This window comes from Oncorhynchus nerka, linkage group LG9b (assembly GCF_034236695.1).
Source record: "Oncorhynchus nerka isolate Pitt River linkage group LG9b, Oner_Uvic_2.0, whole genome shotgun sequence".
NCBI classification, from domain to species: domain Eukaryota; kingdom Metazoa; phylum Chordata; class Actinopteri; order Salmoniformes; family Salmonidae; genus Oncorhynchus; species Oncorhynchus nerka.
This window is the reverse complement of record NC_088424.1, coordinates 5,661,979-5,679,412: the sequence shown is the minus strand read 5'-3', so window position 1 is coordinate 5,679,412 and position 17,434 is coordinate 5,661,979. Positions and strand designations below refer to the sequence as shown.

The 17,434-nt window shown below is 44.2% G+C and overlaps 2 pseudogenes; one reads left to right on the top strand and one right to left on the bottom strand.

Annotated features, from left to right (window-relative positions):
* The window catches only part of LOC115114173 (selenoprotein F-like), a 34,045-nt pseudogene extending 22,027 nt beyond the window's left edge, over window positions 1-12,018 (top strand).
* A 358-nt stretch (window positions 12,019-12,376) lies between these two features.
* Window positions 12,377-16,419, bottom strand: LOC135565669 (claudin-18-like; annotated as a pseudogene).
* Between the last annotated feature and the right edge of the window lie 1,015 nt (window positions 16,420-17,434).

The window sequence follows — 17,434 nt, the reverse complement described above, 5'->3', positions numbered from 1 at the left end:
TGGTACCAATTAATTATCATATGGTACCATCTTTTATTAATTGTGCGTTACCAAAGCACAATGGCAGTATTAATGCATTAAATAAATACCCCCCCAGGTCAAAAGGGTTGGTATTGTATTGATTCATTTATATAATAGTATGGGCACATTTCTGATGAAGTCAGAGGCAGGCTACTATTGTTGGTCCTAGTTTGTCTGTAACATCAAAGAAAAAGGGCAATAGTTTCTGTGAAAAAGGGGTAGTAATTTCTGTATTAATAGTACTGTTTTTGCTCATGTTTGGGTTGCTCAAATTTTTGGGCAGTTTGTAATTTACAGTATTTATAGTCAAGGGGTGTTGTGCTTGTTTTGGCCCGCAGAGGGAGCCGCTCCCTCTAGTCGTTGCATCACGTGCTCTCACGCTAACCTGCCTAGTAAGTGAGTCAGTTGAATGAGAGCCAACTGAAAATTGTGTTGAAGAGGGAAGTACCAGGTAAACTATTTCCTCACGGACCCTTGTAAGCGCAGAACGGAACACGGCTACATTCAATCCTCGCGCCTTTACATCGCTCAAGACCGTGTACCTCTAGATAAAATAATTTAAAGGTTATGCCCAATATTACGGAACTGTTTTTTTCTTTCTGCCGTGGATTCGTGCGCATGTCGTGGACCATTTTTGTATCTTTTTATTTTTTTATTCAACTAGACAAGTCTGTTAACTTCTCTAGGGTACGTGGGTAGCGTCCCACCTCGTCAACAGCCAGTGAAACTGCAGAGCGCCAAATTCAAAACAGAAATCCCATAATTAAAATTCCTCAAACATACATGTATTTTACACCATTTTAAAGATACACTTGTTGTAAATCCAGCCACAGTGTCCGATTTCAAAAAGGCTTTACGACGAAAGCAAACCAAACGATTGTTAGGTGAGTGCCTATTCACAGAATAACACAGCCATTTTTTCCAGCCAAAGAGAGGATTCACAAAAAGCAGAAATGTAGATAAAATTCATCACTAACATTTGATGATCTTCATCAGATGACACTCATAGGACTTCATGTTACACAATACATGTATGTTTTCTTCGGTAAAGTTCATATAAAAAAAATCTGAGTTTACATTGGCGCGTTGTGGTCAGAAATGCATCGTCTCAAACAAACATCCTGTGAAAGTGCAGAGAGCCACATAAAATGACAGAAATACTCATCATAAACATTGATAAACTATACAAGTGTTTTCATGGAAATATAGATGAACTTCTCCTTAATGCAACCGCTGTGTCAGATTTCAAAAACGCTTTACGGCCTAAGCACACTTTGCGATTATGTTAGCTAGCCACAGAAACGCATACAGACATTTTCCAGCCAAGGAGTGTCAGAAATTAAAATTAATCGCATACCTTTGATCTTCATCCGGTGGCACTCCCAGGTCTCCATGTTGGACGACAAATGTTCGATACTGTCCCTCTTTATGAGCAAAAACCTCTTTGTGCGCACGTTTTGTCCGTAATCCGAATGCAGAAGGCGCGTGCACTAATTCCAGGACGAAACGTTTTTTTTTAAGTACAATAAAAGTTAGTAGAAACATGCCAAACGATGTTTAAAATCAATCCTCCGGTTGTTTTTGTCATAAATAATCAATAATATTTCAACCGGACAAAAGCTTCGTCAATAGGAAAGGAGAAACAGGAAAGGCGCATTCACGACCAGGGCGCATGGCTGATGAATGGAAATTTCCACTGGTCACTGATGGAAAGGCGCATTCACGACCAGGGCGCATGGCTGATGAATGGAAATTTCCACTGGTCACTGATGGAAAGTGCTGTATCGCCCTCATTTTTCAGAGTAAAAGCCTGAAACAATGCCTAGAGACTGGCCTCATGTAGAGGAAGGCACAGAGCTCGTGAACTGGGTCCTATATAGTTTTTTTCTATTGAATGCCTATACTGTACTGATTTTCCTCAGGTTTTTGTCTGCCATATCAGTTCTGTTATACTCACAGACATTATTTTAACAGTTTTGGAAACTTGAGTGTTTTCTATTCAAATCTACTAATTATATGCATATTCTGGGACTGAGTAGCAGACAGTTTAATTTGGGCATGCTTTTCATCCAAAATTTCCGAATGCTGCCCCCTACCCTAGTGAAGTTAAGAACAAATTCTTATTTACAATTATGGCCTACCAAAAGGCCTCCTGCGGGGACGGGGGCTGGGATAAAAAAATAATAATAATAATATAGGACAAAACGCACATCACGATAAGAGAGCCAACACAACACTACATAGAAACCTAAGATGACAAAGCATAGCATGGCAGGAACACATGACAACACAGTATGGAAGCAACACAACATGATGACAACATGGTAGCAACACAACATGGTAGCAGCACAAAACATGGTACAAACATTATTGGGCACAGGCAACAGCACAAAGGGCAAGAAGATGGACAACAACACATCACGCAAAGCAGTGACAATTGTCAGTAAGAGTGTCCATGATTGAGTCTTTGAATGAAGAGATTGAGAATAGTTTATGTTTGTTGCAGCTCATTCCAGTCGCTAGCTGCAGTGAACTGAAAAGACGAGCCACCCATGGATGTGTGTGCTTTGGGGACCTTTAACAGAATGTGCCTGGCAGAGCGTGTGGAGGATGAGAGCTGCAGTACGTATCTCAGATAAGGGGCAGTGAGGCCTAAGAGGGTTTTATAAATAAGCTTCAACCAGTGGGTCTTGCGACGGTTATACAGAGATGACGAGTTTACAGAGGAGTATAAAGTGCAGTGATGTGTCTTTATAAGGAGCATTGGTGGCAAATTTGATGGCTGAATGGTAAAGAACATCTAGCCGCTCGAGAGCACCCTTACCTGCCGATCTATAAATTACGTCTCCGTAATTTGGCATGGGTAGGATGGTCATCTGAATCAGGGTTAGTTTGGCAGCTGGGGTGAAAAAGGATGATTACGATAGAGGAAACCAATTCTAGATTTGACTTTAGCCTGCAGATTTGATATGTGCTGAGAGGACAGTGTACTATCTAGCCATACTGCCAAGTACTTGTATGAGGTGACTACCTCAAGCTCTAAGCCCTCAGAAGTAGTAATCACACCTGTGGGGAGAGGACCATTCTTCTTACCAGACCACATGACCTTTTGTTTTGGAGGTGTTCAGAACAAACTTAAGGGCAGAGAAAGTTTATTGGACACTAAGAAAGTTCTGTTGTAGAGCATTTAACCCAAAATCTGGGGAGGGGCCAGCTGAGTAGAAGACTGTATCTGCATATAAATGGATGAGAGAGCCTCTTACTGCCTGAGCTATGTTGTTGATGTAAATTGAGAGGTGTGGGGCCTAGGATCGAGCCTTGGGGTACTCCCTTGGTGACAGGCAGTGGCTGAGACAGCAGATGTTCTGTCTTTATACGCTGCACTCTTTGAGAGAGGTAGTTAGCAAACCAGACCAAAGTCTCCTCAGAGAGACACCAATACTCTTTAGCCGGCCCACAAGAATCGAATGGTCTACCGCAGGGGTGCCCAACCAGTCGATCACGAGATGATTACACATTTACTCAAATTCAGCCACACAAATCAATGCCTATAGTCTTTCTGTTTTAATGTTCAACAGTCCTCCATTCACAGCAATGTCTGGAAAGTCAGGTGATTTACATAAAATATGACCATTCTCTGCCCACTAATTGACGTATGCCGAGTGTGTCAAGTGCCCCCTCCCAACTTCAAGTCGAGGTCACGGTGATGCCAGGCACATCCAGATGTGTTCTTAAGTTGTGTGGTCAAAAGCAGCAATAATGAGTGAAGGGAAGGATTAAAAAAAAAAAACAGAACTTATTTCCACAAGGAATGGGTGGAGGATTCTTTTTTTCGTCATGTCAAACTCAAAATGTGTGTCTCATCTGCCATAATAGCATCGCTATCCCAAAGAAAGGCAACAGAAAGACATTTTAAAACCACACACAAAAGCCCAGGAAAGTGATTTTCCAGCAAAGACTGAATTACGATTTAAGAAAGGTACAAGAATAAAACAATCAACTGGCATCGCAGAAGTCAGTTTTCACAAGGCCTGTGACCAAAGGGAAGGAGGCAACCATAGCATCTTGTCGGGTTCTTGCTAAGCATAAAAAGTTGTTCAAAGATGGGGAGATGATCAAGGAAGCAGTTATTGAGGCTGCAGACTCTCTGTTTGGGGATTTTAAGAATAAGACTGAAATTATGACATCCAATTGTCAAGAAATACGGTGACGAGAAGATGAGGGAATAGCGAAGTACCTCAATGATCAACTGAAGAAGGATATTGACAACTGTGAGAGTTATTCCCCCCAGTTTGAGTCCACGGATATGGTAGATGTGGCACAGTTATGCATTTAACAACATTAGTACAAAGGAGGAACTACTCGCCAATTTGCCACAGAAAGGACAAAGATATTTTTCAAGCTTTTCTGGAGTTTGTTAACAAATTCCAACTGCCCTTTTGTCAGCTGGTCTCCATTACTACCGATGGGGCACCCGCTATGGTAGGTTGGTTCGTTGCATTGTGCAAACGAGATGATTCTTCCCCGGACTTTCTTAGTTTTCCCTGCGTAATCCATCAGCAAGCTTTGTGCGGGAAGATGTTCAACATGAACGAGGTGATGGATGTAGCGATGAAGATTGTGTTTTATTCGAGCAAAAAGCCTCCAGCGGAGGCTAATTCCGCGCTCACTTAGAAGAGACTGAAGCGGTGCACACAGGCCTGCTGCTGCACATGGATGTGTGCGGTGGCTGAGCCGAGGTACATTTTTAGGGGGATTCAGTGAGTTGTTGCCTGAAATCGATGAGTTTCTCAAGTTCTCCAATGCCGAATATGCACAGCTGGAGGACACACGGTGGCTTCTGGATTTAGCTTTTCTCACTGACCTAACTTGCATGCTTTAATGAATTGAATGTAGAGCTGCAAGGAAAAGGCAAACGTGTAATCAACATGATCAGCTCTGTGAAACACTTTTTAAATGCGAACTACAACTGCTCACAAGAAAGCTGCAACGTAAGGACCTGCACTTTCAACACATGCATTCAGAACTTGAGCGTCAGGGCAAGGATACAGCTTGACAGTGCACGTTAACTGGAAGTCCTAGAGCATCTCTGAGTTTGACAATCGTTTCACTGACTTTGCATCACTTGAGTCTATTGCCCCTTAAATGTGCTTGCCGTTTGGCACAGACATAAGTGTGGAAGTCATTGCCTCAAATGGGATCACTTTTTCAGTTGGACACAGCTATAGCAGAAACTGAAATTCTCACCCTTCAAGATGACATTCAGCTGAAATCCAGGGTAACCACTGAGATGAAGGAAGAGTTCTGGGAGCTACTGCTGGAGGAGAAGTATCCCAACATAAGATGTGCTCTCAACCTACCTCTGTGAGTCTGCATTTTCTCATATGAAGATAAAGTCCAAATCCAGATCTACTATGACTGATGACCACCTTGTTGTGGCCTGCAGGAGACCTGCAACAAGCTGCTACAGCCCTGACTATGAAAAACGACTTGCCTCCACCCAATGCCAAGTCACACTAAGGTAGGAAATGAAATTCGTTGCACTTACCAGAGATAATACTGTAGACATCAAGAAAGCCAGTCAGTTAATTATCAAAAGTGTTGTAAAAACTTGTCAATAAACAGGACAAAATAGAAATAGGCCTATAACAGTTAGGATCAGCTTGATCTCCCCCTTTTAAATAAAGGACGAACCGTGGCTGCCTTCCAAGCAATGGGAACCTCCCCAGAGAGGAAAGACCGGTTAAAAAGGTCAGAGATAAGCTTGTTGACGATATGAGCAGAAAAACCATCTGACCCAAATGTTTTTTTGAGGTCAAGTTTAAGGAGCTCCTTTAGCACCACCTTGGACTCAGTGACCGCCTGCAGGGAGAAACTTCGTATCGGGGCATGGGAAGAAAAGGGAGGAGCATCGGGGCTAGTCGCATTAGAAGGTGTGGGAGATGAGGAAATGTTGGGCGGGCAAGGAGGCATGGCTGAGTCACATAGGAATCCTGACTTAATGAAGTGGTGATTAAAGAGCTCAGCCATGTGCTTCTTGTCAGGAACAACCACATCAACTTCAAGGGACATGGGCAGCTAAGCTGCTATTTTTTGGTTTGATAACAAATTACATTTTTAGCTAGTCATGATACCCAGCCTAGTCAGTGGTAGCTAGCTAAGTACAAATTTTGGATGGTACAGGAACTGAAAAGGAATAGGCTACTCAAAGAGATGCTTCAGAGGTAGTGTGTGTGTGTGTGTGTGTAAGAGAGAGCAAGGGTGTGGGAGGGAGAGTGTGTAGGCCTATGTTTGTAAAGTTATTTGAACAGTACAGATGGTTCGTGTGTTCATAACATTGTTGGACAAGTTATGTTTATTTTTATTTGTTTATTTTCCCTATAGTCACATTTAGAATGCCTGAAGCTTTAAGTACTGATGACGTTTAAACGCGTGCACACACCTTTAAGAACATTGATAGGGACTAGGCCTACTTAAACATTGGGGGACATTTTAAAGCTGCAATATGTAACTTCTTGGGCGACCCGACCCAATTCACATAGAAATGTGTTACAGATCTGTCATTCTCATTGAAAGCAAGTCTAAGAAGCGGTAGATCTGTGCTTCCTGTTCTTAAGTTTAGTTTTTGCATCTTTTACTTACGGTTTTGTACACAAGCTTCAAACAGCTGCAAATACAATTCTTGGTTACTGAAAATATATTTAACAGTAGTTCAGGTGGTACAATGATTCTCTACACTATACATTGCTATTTGAAATTATTCAAAATTTCACTGCTAGGAAATGGCAGCGGGATTTCTGTATATTGCACCTTTTTAATAGCTGTATGTTAGGGATGTTTGTGTTTATGGTGAAAATGCTGTTAATAAAAATCTGATGTAGATCATTTTGTTTTCACCCCTTAAAATCAAAGCATAGTATGCCTGTAACTCAACGCCGTGCTTTTTAAATAGAATAATCTTTCTTTAGTGTCAAATTTGAGCAAACTTTTTTTATTTTTTTATGATTTACTAATACTTTCCAAGTGGGAAACTCGGCCCTCGTCTTTCTACAACGAGTTTCCAATTCTGAAATGTTTGTCTGAGTTCCGACTTGTCTTGAAGGACTGATCTCTTGTATGTCGTCACTTAAAGTGTAAAATGTTCAATGTAATGCATCTCAATAGGTAGTATGTAGAAACCTAATGACAAATGTTTTTTTAATCATTTTTGCTTTTTGTAACAAACAAATGTCTTTACAGGGTTAAATATTAGTTTACAGGGCACATGTGATTTCAAACGTAGCTAAAAATGTATATAGGTTAAATCTCAATCAATTTAGAAATCCTATTTTCTGGTGCTCCTAAACATTGTGTTGTGCTCCTAACTTTTTAAAGTTGTGAGCACCAGTTCTACCAATGGAAAATGTTCATTTAGAGCCCTGTCTGTGTCCAAGCCTTTGTCGATATGCACCCATAATCAACAAAACTGTGACTTCCTCCCATGCAGTGTGTTGTGAGAATACATTTTGCTGTCCTGGCTTAAGGAAAAGGAAGCTTGCTGGTGTAATTTAATTTGTGTTCCCAGTAACAGCGTGCCTGTGAAATACTGCTGTGACACTCCAATTTCCGCTAAGTTATTGTGTTTTGGTGTGGAGCTTTGATTACCAGCGGGCCACAAAGCTGCCATCCGTCAGAACCCTTCCATATGCAGAGGCTCACAGTTTAATGACCCTGATGAAGAGCCTGTCTACCACGTTTATGAATCAGACTGCCCAGAATCACATTATCCCGACTCACCGCCAGGAGCTTCACTGTGGGTGGGCATCAGTGTATATAAAAATGAAAAGTCAGGAAGGTAGTTGTATTATTTATTGGCCAAAGGATTGCGAAGATAAATCTCAGCATTGGTTTAGGACAAAGGTGCTCCAATTCTCGAGGGCCGTAGTCCTGCTGTTTTTTTTCTTTGTTCTTCCTTTCTCCCTGGCAATTAGTGAATTAATTAATATCGTTGACTGACCACTGATTGCTAGTTACCACGGCGTAATCAAGTATGTTTAAAAAGGCAAGGAGGAGAACTAGCTTGGGGCCCTTGACGTCTGGGGTCATTATGCTGGTTTTAGTGATGAGCTGATATATTAGTCAAGTTTCTTCTTTTTTATTGATGTGAGCTGAGCTCCCAGGTCTTAGTCTTCCTCCAGTAGAACAACATGGACATCCTGAGCCGCACCCTGACCAACCGCACACTACAGGACTTAACACAGTGCTTTCCCCTCCACAGCTCTACCCTGGGGCCATCCTGGAAGTGTGTGGATGAAAATTGGGGAGGTTCCCTCAAGTCCAAGGTGAGTTGTGTCAACATGTTGTCGCGGGACCACCCATCTTGTAACTCTTATTGGTGTCTGTTGTCATCTTGGTGTCCGTTTGCTGTGAAGGGTCTGTTATTGTAGCCTGCCTTTGTGTGGGGTAGAGCCTCGGAGCTCTCTGCCTTACGGCACCGTTTGTGCCTCGGACAGCTGTATGCTCGCGTTCACAACTGTGGTCCCTTTTAACTTGATTACCTGAATAATGTTTTCCCAACGGTTTCTGTTTACAAGCTTTGTGCAAAAAAACAAAACAAAAAAAAAAATAGAACTGTCCCTCAATTGATTCATTCATTAGACCTTTGATATTGTTGACCTTTTGTGTCCACAGCTTTTGTCAGGTCTGACAAGCCGAAGATGTTCAAGGGTCTTCAAATTAAGGTACAACAAGAATTGTAGATACTCTTGCCTGTTGCGTACAATTCATTAGTTGAGTTAAATACAATAAAGAAGTGGTTGTTTCTCCGGCGGCTTTTTTTATACAACTTTGGAATGAAAATAACCACATTGTCTTGAACATGATCTCCTGTCATTATGGAATGAACCCTATGCCACACAATATGGTTTCAATATTACACCGTATAGGGAGTTTTATTATCTTATAGGCACTACAATGGCTACTTTGTTTGGCTGTAGTCCTGATAGTTCAGGGAAGCTAGAAACCGTTATACACAGGCAGTTAGAAAAGCCAAGGCTAGCTTTTTCAAGCAGAAATTTGCTTCCTGCAACACTAACTCTAAAAAGTTCTGGGACACTGTAAAGTCCATGGAGAATAAGAACACCTCCTCCCAGCTGCCCACTGCACTGAAGATAGGAAACACTGTCACCACTGATAAATCCACCATAATTGAGAATTTCAATAAGCATTTTTCTACGGCTGGCCATGCTTTCCACCTGGCAACTCCTACCCCGGTCAACAGCACTGCACCCCCAACAGCAACTCGCCCAAGCCTTCCCCATTTCTCCTTCTCCCAAATCCATTCAGCTGAAGTTCTGAAAGAGCTGAAAAATCTGGACCCCTACAAATCAGCCGGGCTAGACAATCTGGACCCTTTCTTTCTAAAATTATCTGCCGAAATTGTTGCCACCCCTATTACTAGCCTGTTCAACCTCTCTTTCGTGTCATCTGAGATTCCCAAAGATTGGAAAGCAGCTGCGGTCATCCCCCTCTTCAAAGGGGGGACACTCTTGACCCAAACTGCTACAGACCTATATCTATCCTACCATGCCTTTCTAAGGTCTTGAAAGCCAAGTCAACAAACAGATTACCGACCATTTCGAATCTCACCATAACTTCTCTGCTATGCAATCTGGTTTCAGAGCTGGTCATGGGTGCACCTCAGCCACGCTCAAGGTCCTAAACGATATCTTAACCGCCATCGATAAGAAACATTACTGTGCAGCCGTATTCATTGATCTGGCCAAGGCTTTCGACTCTGTCAACCACCACATCCTTATCGGCAGACTCGACAGCCTTGGTTTCTCAAATGATTGCCTCGCCTGGTTCACCAACTACTTCTCTGATAGAGTTCAGTGTGTCAAATCGGAGGGTCTGCTGTCCGGACCTCTGGCAGTCTCTATGGGGGTGCCACAGGGTTCAATTCTTGGACCGACTCTCTTCTCTGTATACATCAATGAGGTCGCTCTTGCTGCTGGTGAGTCTCTGATCCACCTCTACGCAGACGACACCATTCTGTATACTTCCGGCCCTTCTTTGGACACTGTGTTAACAACCCTCCAGGCAAGCTTCAATGCCATACAACTCTCCTTCCGTGGCCTCAATTGCTCTTAAATACAAGTAAAACTAAATGCATGCTCTTCAACCGATCGCTACCTGCACCTACCCGCCTGTCCAACATCACTACTCTGGACGGCTCTGACTTAGAATACGTGGACAACTACAAATACTTAGGTGTCTGGTTAGACTGTAAACTCTCCTTCCAGACCCATATCAAACATCTCCAATCCAAAGTTAAATCTAGAATTGGCTTCCTATTTCGCAACAAAGCATCCTTCACTCATGCTGCCAAACATACCCTTGTAAAATTGACCATCCTACCAATCCTCGACTTTGGCGATGTCATTTACAAAATAGCCTCCAATACCCTACTCAACAAATTGGATGCAGTCTATCACAGTGCTATCCGTTTTGTCACCAAAGCCCCATATACTACCCACCATTGCGACCTGTACGCTCTCGTTGGCTGGCCCTCGCTTCATACTCGTCGCCAAACCCACTGGCTCCATGTCATCTACAAGACCCTGCTAGGTAAAGTCCCCCTTATCTCAGCTCGCTGGTCACCATAGCATCTCCCACCTGTAGCACACGCTCCAGCAGGTATATCTCTCTAGTCACCCCCAAAACCAATTCTTTCTTTGGCCGCCTCTCCTTCCAGTTCTCTGCTGCCAATGACTGGAACGAACTACAAAAATCTCTTAAATTGGAAACACTTATCTCCCTCACTAGCTTTAAGCACCAACTGTCAGAGCATCTTACAGATTACTGCACCTGTACATAGCCCACCTATAATTTAGCCCAAACAACTACCTCTTTCCCAACTGTATTTAATTTATTTATTTATTTTGCTCCTTTGCACCCCATTATTTTATTTCTACTTTGCACATTCTTCCATTGCAATACTACCATTCCAGTGTTTTACTTGCTATATTGTATTTACTTTGCCACCATGGCCTTTTTTGCCTTTACCTCCCTTCTCACCTAATTTGCTCACATTGTATATAGACTTGTTTTTTTTACTGTATTATTGACTGTATGTTTGTTTTACTCCATGTGTAACTCTGTGTCGTTGTATGTGTCGAACTGCTTTGCTTTATCTTGGCCAGGTCGCAATTGTAAATGAGAACTTGTTCTCAACTTGCTTACCTGGTTAAATAAAGGTGAAATAAAATAAATAAAAATAGTCCTGTGTTTTTTTTTTTTTTTTTTTCAGTATGTGAGAGGCGCAGACCCTATACTAAAGCTGCTGGACGATAACGGGAACATTGCTGAAGAACTCAGCATCCTCAAGTGGAACACGGATAGTGTGGAAGAATTCCTGAGCGAGAAGTTGGAAGTATATAATACCGATTTGTAGTACTCATCACCATTTTTTTTTTTGTGCACTGTTTTTGGATTTTATTGTTTATTAAAGGTACTGCACTATTGTACTTTTTTTTTTTTTTTTTGTAGTACCTGAAAATCATGAAATTCGACTTTGTGAACTGACATTATGTGCCAGGATGTTAAACGGCTGTTTTATAGATTTGTAAAGTACCTGAACTTACCTGCAAAATACCTGGCATTAACATCAAAATTATTGGAATGAAGTAGCCAAAGAAAGACTAAAGATGTTAACTGCTTGTTACCTTTTTTGTTCTCCCATCTGTCTGTTTTCTCTGTGGTTTAAAAAAAATATTACTTGTGGGATCTTTGGGTGGGTGGGTGGGGTCCAAGTCGTTCACTTCATGCAGATGTTTCGGGGAGGAACACATTAGTGAAGGCCTCACAGTAAACCACATTTTGGGATGTGAGACCCGATGTCCCTGTGTGTCACTCTGGGCATCTTGCAGTGGAGAGAGACTGGATTCCCCAGTGTGATTTAGAATTGGGGAGGAAAAACACTGCAATGAATAAAATGTCTCCATGTTATTTTTTTAATTGGCTTGTGTCATCTGTTCGAGCACACGCTGCATTTAATTAATTGTGCTGTGTTGCATATTTCTGGTAGTCTGACACTCACGAAAACCAAAAAGGAAAGCAAAGCATATGTCTGACATGGAGGGTAGCTTTGATTTGCCAAAAGGTGTAACATTCATGCCATCTAGTGGAAGAAAATAGTATCACATGTTGATCATTTCCAGGTACGGTATGAGTACAATCTACTACTCAGTTTAACTCAAATGTTATGGTAGGCCATTTGAAATGCAGAAAATACACTTTTGATACATAGATGGGTTTTAAAGATTTATTTGGTTCATTACATTGTACAAATGAAAGCTTCATCAATAAACCAAGCTTGAAACGAATGGTTATTGCCAGTATAAAAATGGAGCCCACTTTCAACCACAACAGAACACATTTTTAAATAACATGCAGTAAAATGTATGAAAACTCTTCTATTGAATCTAGCACTATATTCGAGCAACATTTAAAGGCCTACCCCTATCCTTAATGCAGAATATAACAAGAATTATACATTTTTGGTTGTTTCTCTTCCCAGCCTCTGCCTGTTGTGTGTGTGTGTGGGTGGGGGGGCTTTGTAAGGGACTCCTGTTTTACTGCAGGAAAAAGTATTTATAAAATGTATATTGTTATATACTGAAAACCTAGAAAATTAGGAAAGATTTAGAGCTAACGATGACTTGTCTGGTTGCAGTCCCCTGAAGGCCACACACTTTGGAATCCCACCCAATAACAGAAAGCTGCACCTGTCCAGGCAACAAAGAGGGCGGGGCCAAACGTGGCACAGAGAAGAAGCACAGTCAGGAATTAACTCCCCTGTCTATAGCAATACCCTGACTCACCTGTCTATACCAAAACCCTGACCAAATATGGAAATACAGATACACGACATCCACTCTTACCTCTGCATCATATTCCCTCCTCCCATCCCCTTTCCAATCCCTCCTCCGTAGTTGGGGTTGTAGGCGGTCATCATGAAACTGGCCACTATCGGGCTGGCATAGATGGACGCTCCAGCAATGGCACAAATACCTGAGGGGAAGAGAGGAGAATTCATCCGATCAGTGGCAATAGGAGTGTTGAACAAAGGCAAGCTGCTAAAATTGGAATTGTACATTTATTTTAACAATTGATGTCGTGAGGACTTGGGTGGTTACACATAATCGCCAAAGAAATTCAGAGAGAGAGATAGAAATAACTAATTGAATTGCTGTTCTCCAAGCAACATGCATTGATAAATAAACCTTTCTTCTCCCCCTACCTGCAATGATGAACGTGACCCCTGCAGTAAGGGTCATCTTGGCTTTGGAGGAATCCTCCATGCTGCCCATTTTATAGCACTTGAGCGAGAACAGGGCTATCATCGCCCCAATAACACCCAGGACTATGCCCACTACCGTCAGTGCCCTCACTGCCTGAAATGTACCTGGAAGACCACACAAATCACACCAGATCAACATCAATAACAAGCTGCGATATCTTCTTCAGAACAGAAACATCATTTAGTCAGTGAATATGGTCAACTATGTATATTACTGAATATGAGCCACATAAATGTAGGAGTTGACCAGTCAAATTGCTAGGGATCAAGGTTCCAATATGAATAACATGCTGAAATGTATTCTGTTGGGATTTGAATCCGATTCTCTGTTGTGTGTTTTGCCTGTGATAGTGGTGTTGACTGAACATGAGCCTGGCAAAGAACCATGACACACAATTGCATACTGATAGGAGCAGGCCAGAGCAAAGCGCGGGAGAGGACAAACTAAAAAGCAGAATGACTCAACTTTGAGGAACTGAATTGCTCTCCATACACTGAATCATGGCCATCCCAATTGGACCAGAGGCCCTCTTACAAGTCAATGTGTAATTAGAACCCTGAAAGACTGTCTCGGTAAAGCCACCACACCAACCTAAATGTAGACATGTTGGCATGCATCACCCAGGTGGGCTCTCCTACACATTGATGGTGAGTGAATTCCCCCAACCTTACAATGTAAATCAGTTGGAAAAGGCTTTAAATGCTGTCTACATACGCAGCCCAATTTGGATCTATTGCCCAATTACTGGCAAAAGAGCTGAGAATTGGGCTGCCTGTGTAAATGGAGGAAAACTCGCCTCCCTGCGGACCTGGCATCCTTTCACTCCCTCCTCTCTACATTTTCCTCTTCTGTCTCTGCTGCTAAAGCCACTTTCTACCACTCTAAATTCCAAGCATCTGCCTCTAACCCTAGGAAGCTCTTTGCCACCTTCTCCTCCCTCCTGAATCCTCCTCCCCCTCCCCCCCTCCTCCCTCTCTGCAGATGACTTCGTCAACCATTTTGGAAAGAAGGTCGACGACATCCGATCCTCGTTTGCTAAGTCAAACGACACCGCTGGTTCTGCTCACACTGCCCTACCCTGTGCTCTGACCTCTTTCTCCCCTCTCTCTCCAGATGAAATCTCGCGTCTTGTGACGGCCGGCCGCCCAACAACCTGCCCGCTTGACCCTATTCCCTCCTCTCTTCTCCAGACCATTTCCGGAGACCTTCTCCCTTACCTCACCTCGCTCATCAACTCATCCCTGACCGCTGGCTACGTCCCTTCTGTCTTCAAGAGAGCGAGAGTTGCACCTCTTCTGAAAAAACCTACACTCGATCCCTCCGATGTCAACAACTACAGACCAGTATCCCTTCTTTCTTTTCTCTCCAAAACTCTTGAACGTGCCGTCCTTGGCCAGCTCTCCCGCTATCTCTCTCAGAATGACCTTCTTGATCCAAATCAGTCAGGTTTCAAGACTAGTCATTCAACTGAGACTGCTCTTCTCTGTATCACGGAGGCCCTCCGCACTGCTAAAGCTAACTCTCTCTCCTCTGCTCTCATCCTTCTAGACCTATCGGCTGCCTTCGATACTGTGAACCATCAGATCCTCCTCTCCACCCTCTCCGAGTTGGGCATCTCCGGCGCGGCCCACGCTTGATTGCGTCCTACCTGACAGGTCGCTCCTACCAGGTGGCGTGGCGAGAATCTGTCTCCTCACCACGCGCTCTCACCACTGGCGTCCCCCAGGGCTCTGTTCTAGGCCCTCTCCTATTCTCGCTATACACCAAGTCACTTGGCTCTGTCATAACCTCACATGGTCTCTCCTATCATTGCTATGCAGACGACACACAATTAATCTTCTCCTTTCCCCTTCTGATGACCAGGTGGCGAATCGCATCTCTGCATGTCTGGCAGACATATCAGTGTGGATGACGGATCACCACCTCAAGCTGAACCTCGGCAAGACGGAGCTGCTCTTCCTCCCGGGGAAGGACTGCCCGTTCCATGATCTCGCCATCACGGTTGACAACTCCATTGTGTCCTCCTCCCAGAGCGCTAAGAACCTTGGCGTGATCCTGGACAACACCCTGTCGTTCTCAACTAACATCAAGGCGGTGGCCCGTTCTTGTAGGTTCATGCTCTACAACATCCGCAGAGTACGACCCTGCCTCACACAGGAAGCAGCGCAGGTCCTAATCCAGGCACTTGTCATCTCCCGTCTGGATTACTGCAACTCGCTGTTGGCTGGGCTCCCTGCCTGTGCCATAAAACCCCTACAACTCATCCAGAACGCCGCAGCCCGTCTGGTGTTCAACCTTCCCAAGTTCTCTCACGTCACCCCGCTCCTCCGCTCTCTCCACTGGCTTCCAGTTGAAGCTCGCATCCGCTACAAGACCATGGTGCTTGCCTACGGAGCTGTGAGGGGAACGGCACCTCAGTACCTCCAGGCTCTGATCAGGCCCTACACCCAAACAAGGGCACTGCGTTCATCCACCTCTGGCCTGCTCGCCTCCCTACCACTGAGGAAGTACAGTTCCCGCGCAGCCCAGTCAAAACTGTTCGCTGCTCTGGCCCCCCAATGGTGGAACAAACTCCCTCACGACGCCAGGACAGCGGAGTCAATCACCACCTTCCGGAGACACCTGAAACCCCACCTCTTTCAGGAATACCTAGGATAGGATAAAGTAATCCTTCTCACCCTCCCCCCCCTTAAAAGATTTAGATGCACTATTGTAAAGTGGCTGTTCCACTGGATGTCTTAAGGTGAATGCACCAATTTGTAAGTCGCTCTGGATAAGAGCGTCTGCTAAATGACTTAAATGTAAATGTAAATGGGCATAAATCCCAAGTAATTTACCTGAGAAGCCCAGGATTCTGTAGAGGGGCTGGCACTCGGTGAAGCCTGAGGTGCCCGTCTCACAATTCTGCCACAGTCCCTTGTAAGTGTAGACCGAAGTCACCACCACATGCCCCTGGCGGTCCTTGACGCTCAGTTGTTCATCCCCGTGGCAGAGATGATGGCGGCTGCGCCTATCAGGCCAGGACAAATCCACCAGTCTGGAGTGCTGTGGCCATACTCTCCGCCGGCTATAGAGGTCTAGAAATGCTGGATGACAGGAAGCTTGGCCCCAGTGATGTACTGGGCCATACGCACTACCCTCTGTAGTGCCTTGCGGTCGGAAGCCGAGCAGCTGCCATACCAGGCAGTGATTCAACCAATCAGGATGCGCTCGATGGTGCAGCTGTAGAACCTTTTGAGGATCTGAGGACCCATGCCAAATCTTTTCAGTCTCCTGAGGGCGAATAGGTTTTGTCGTGCCCTCTTCACTACTATCTTGGTGTGCTTGAACCATGTTCATTTGTTGCTGATGTGGACAACAAGGAACTTCAAGCTCTCAACCCGCTCCTCCACTACAGCCCCGTCGATGAGAATGGGGGCGTGCTTGGTCCTCCTTTTCCTGTAGTCTACAATCATCTCCTTTGTCTTGATCGTGTTAAGGGAGAGGTTGTTGTCCTGGCACCACACGGCCAGGTCTCTACCCTCTTCCCTATAGGCTGTCTCGTCGTTGTCGGTGATCAGGCCTACCACTGTTGTGTCATCGGCAAACTTAATGATGGTGTTGGAGTTCAGGCCAAAGAGTTCAGTCTTGGTTTCATCAGACCAGAGCATCTTGTTTCTCATGGTCTGAGTGTCCTTTAGGTGCCTTTTGGGAAACTCCAAGCAGGCTGTCATGTGCCTTTTACGGAGGAGTGGCTTCCGTCTGGCCACTACCATAAAGGCCTGATTGGTGGAGTGCTGCAGAGATGGTTATCCTTCTGGAAGATTCTCCCATCTCCACAGAGGAAATCTGGAGCTCTGTCAGAGTGACCATCGGGTTCGTGGTCACCTCCCTGACCAAGGCCCTTCTCCCCTGATTCCTCAGTTTGGCCGGGCGGCCAGCTTTAGGAAAAATCTTGGTGGTTCCAAACTTCTTCCATTTAAGAATGATGGAAGCCTGTGTTCTTGGGGACCTTCAATGCTGCAGAAATTCTTTGTTGCCCTTCCTCAGATCTGTGCCTCAACACAATCCGGTCTCGGAGCTCTAGGGAC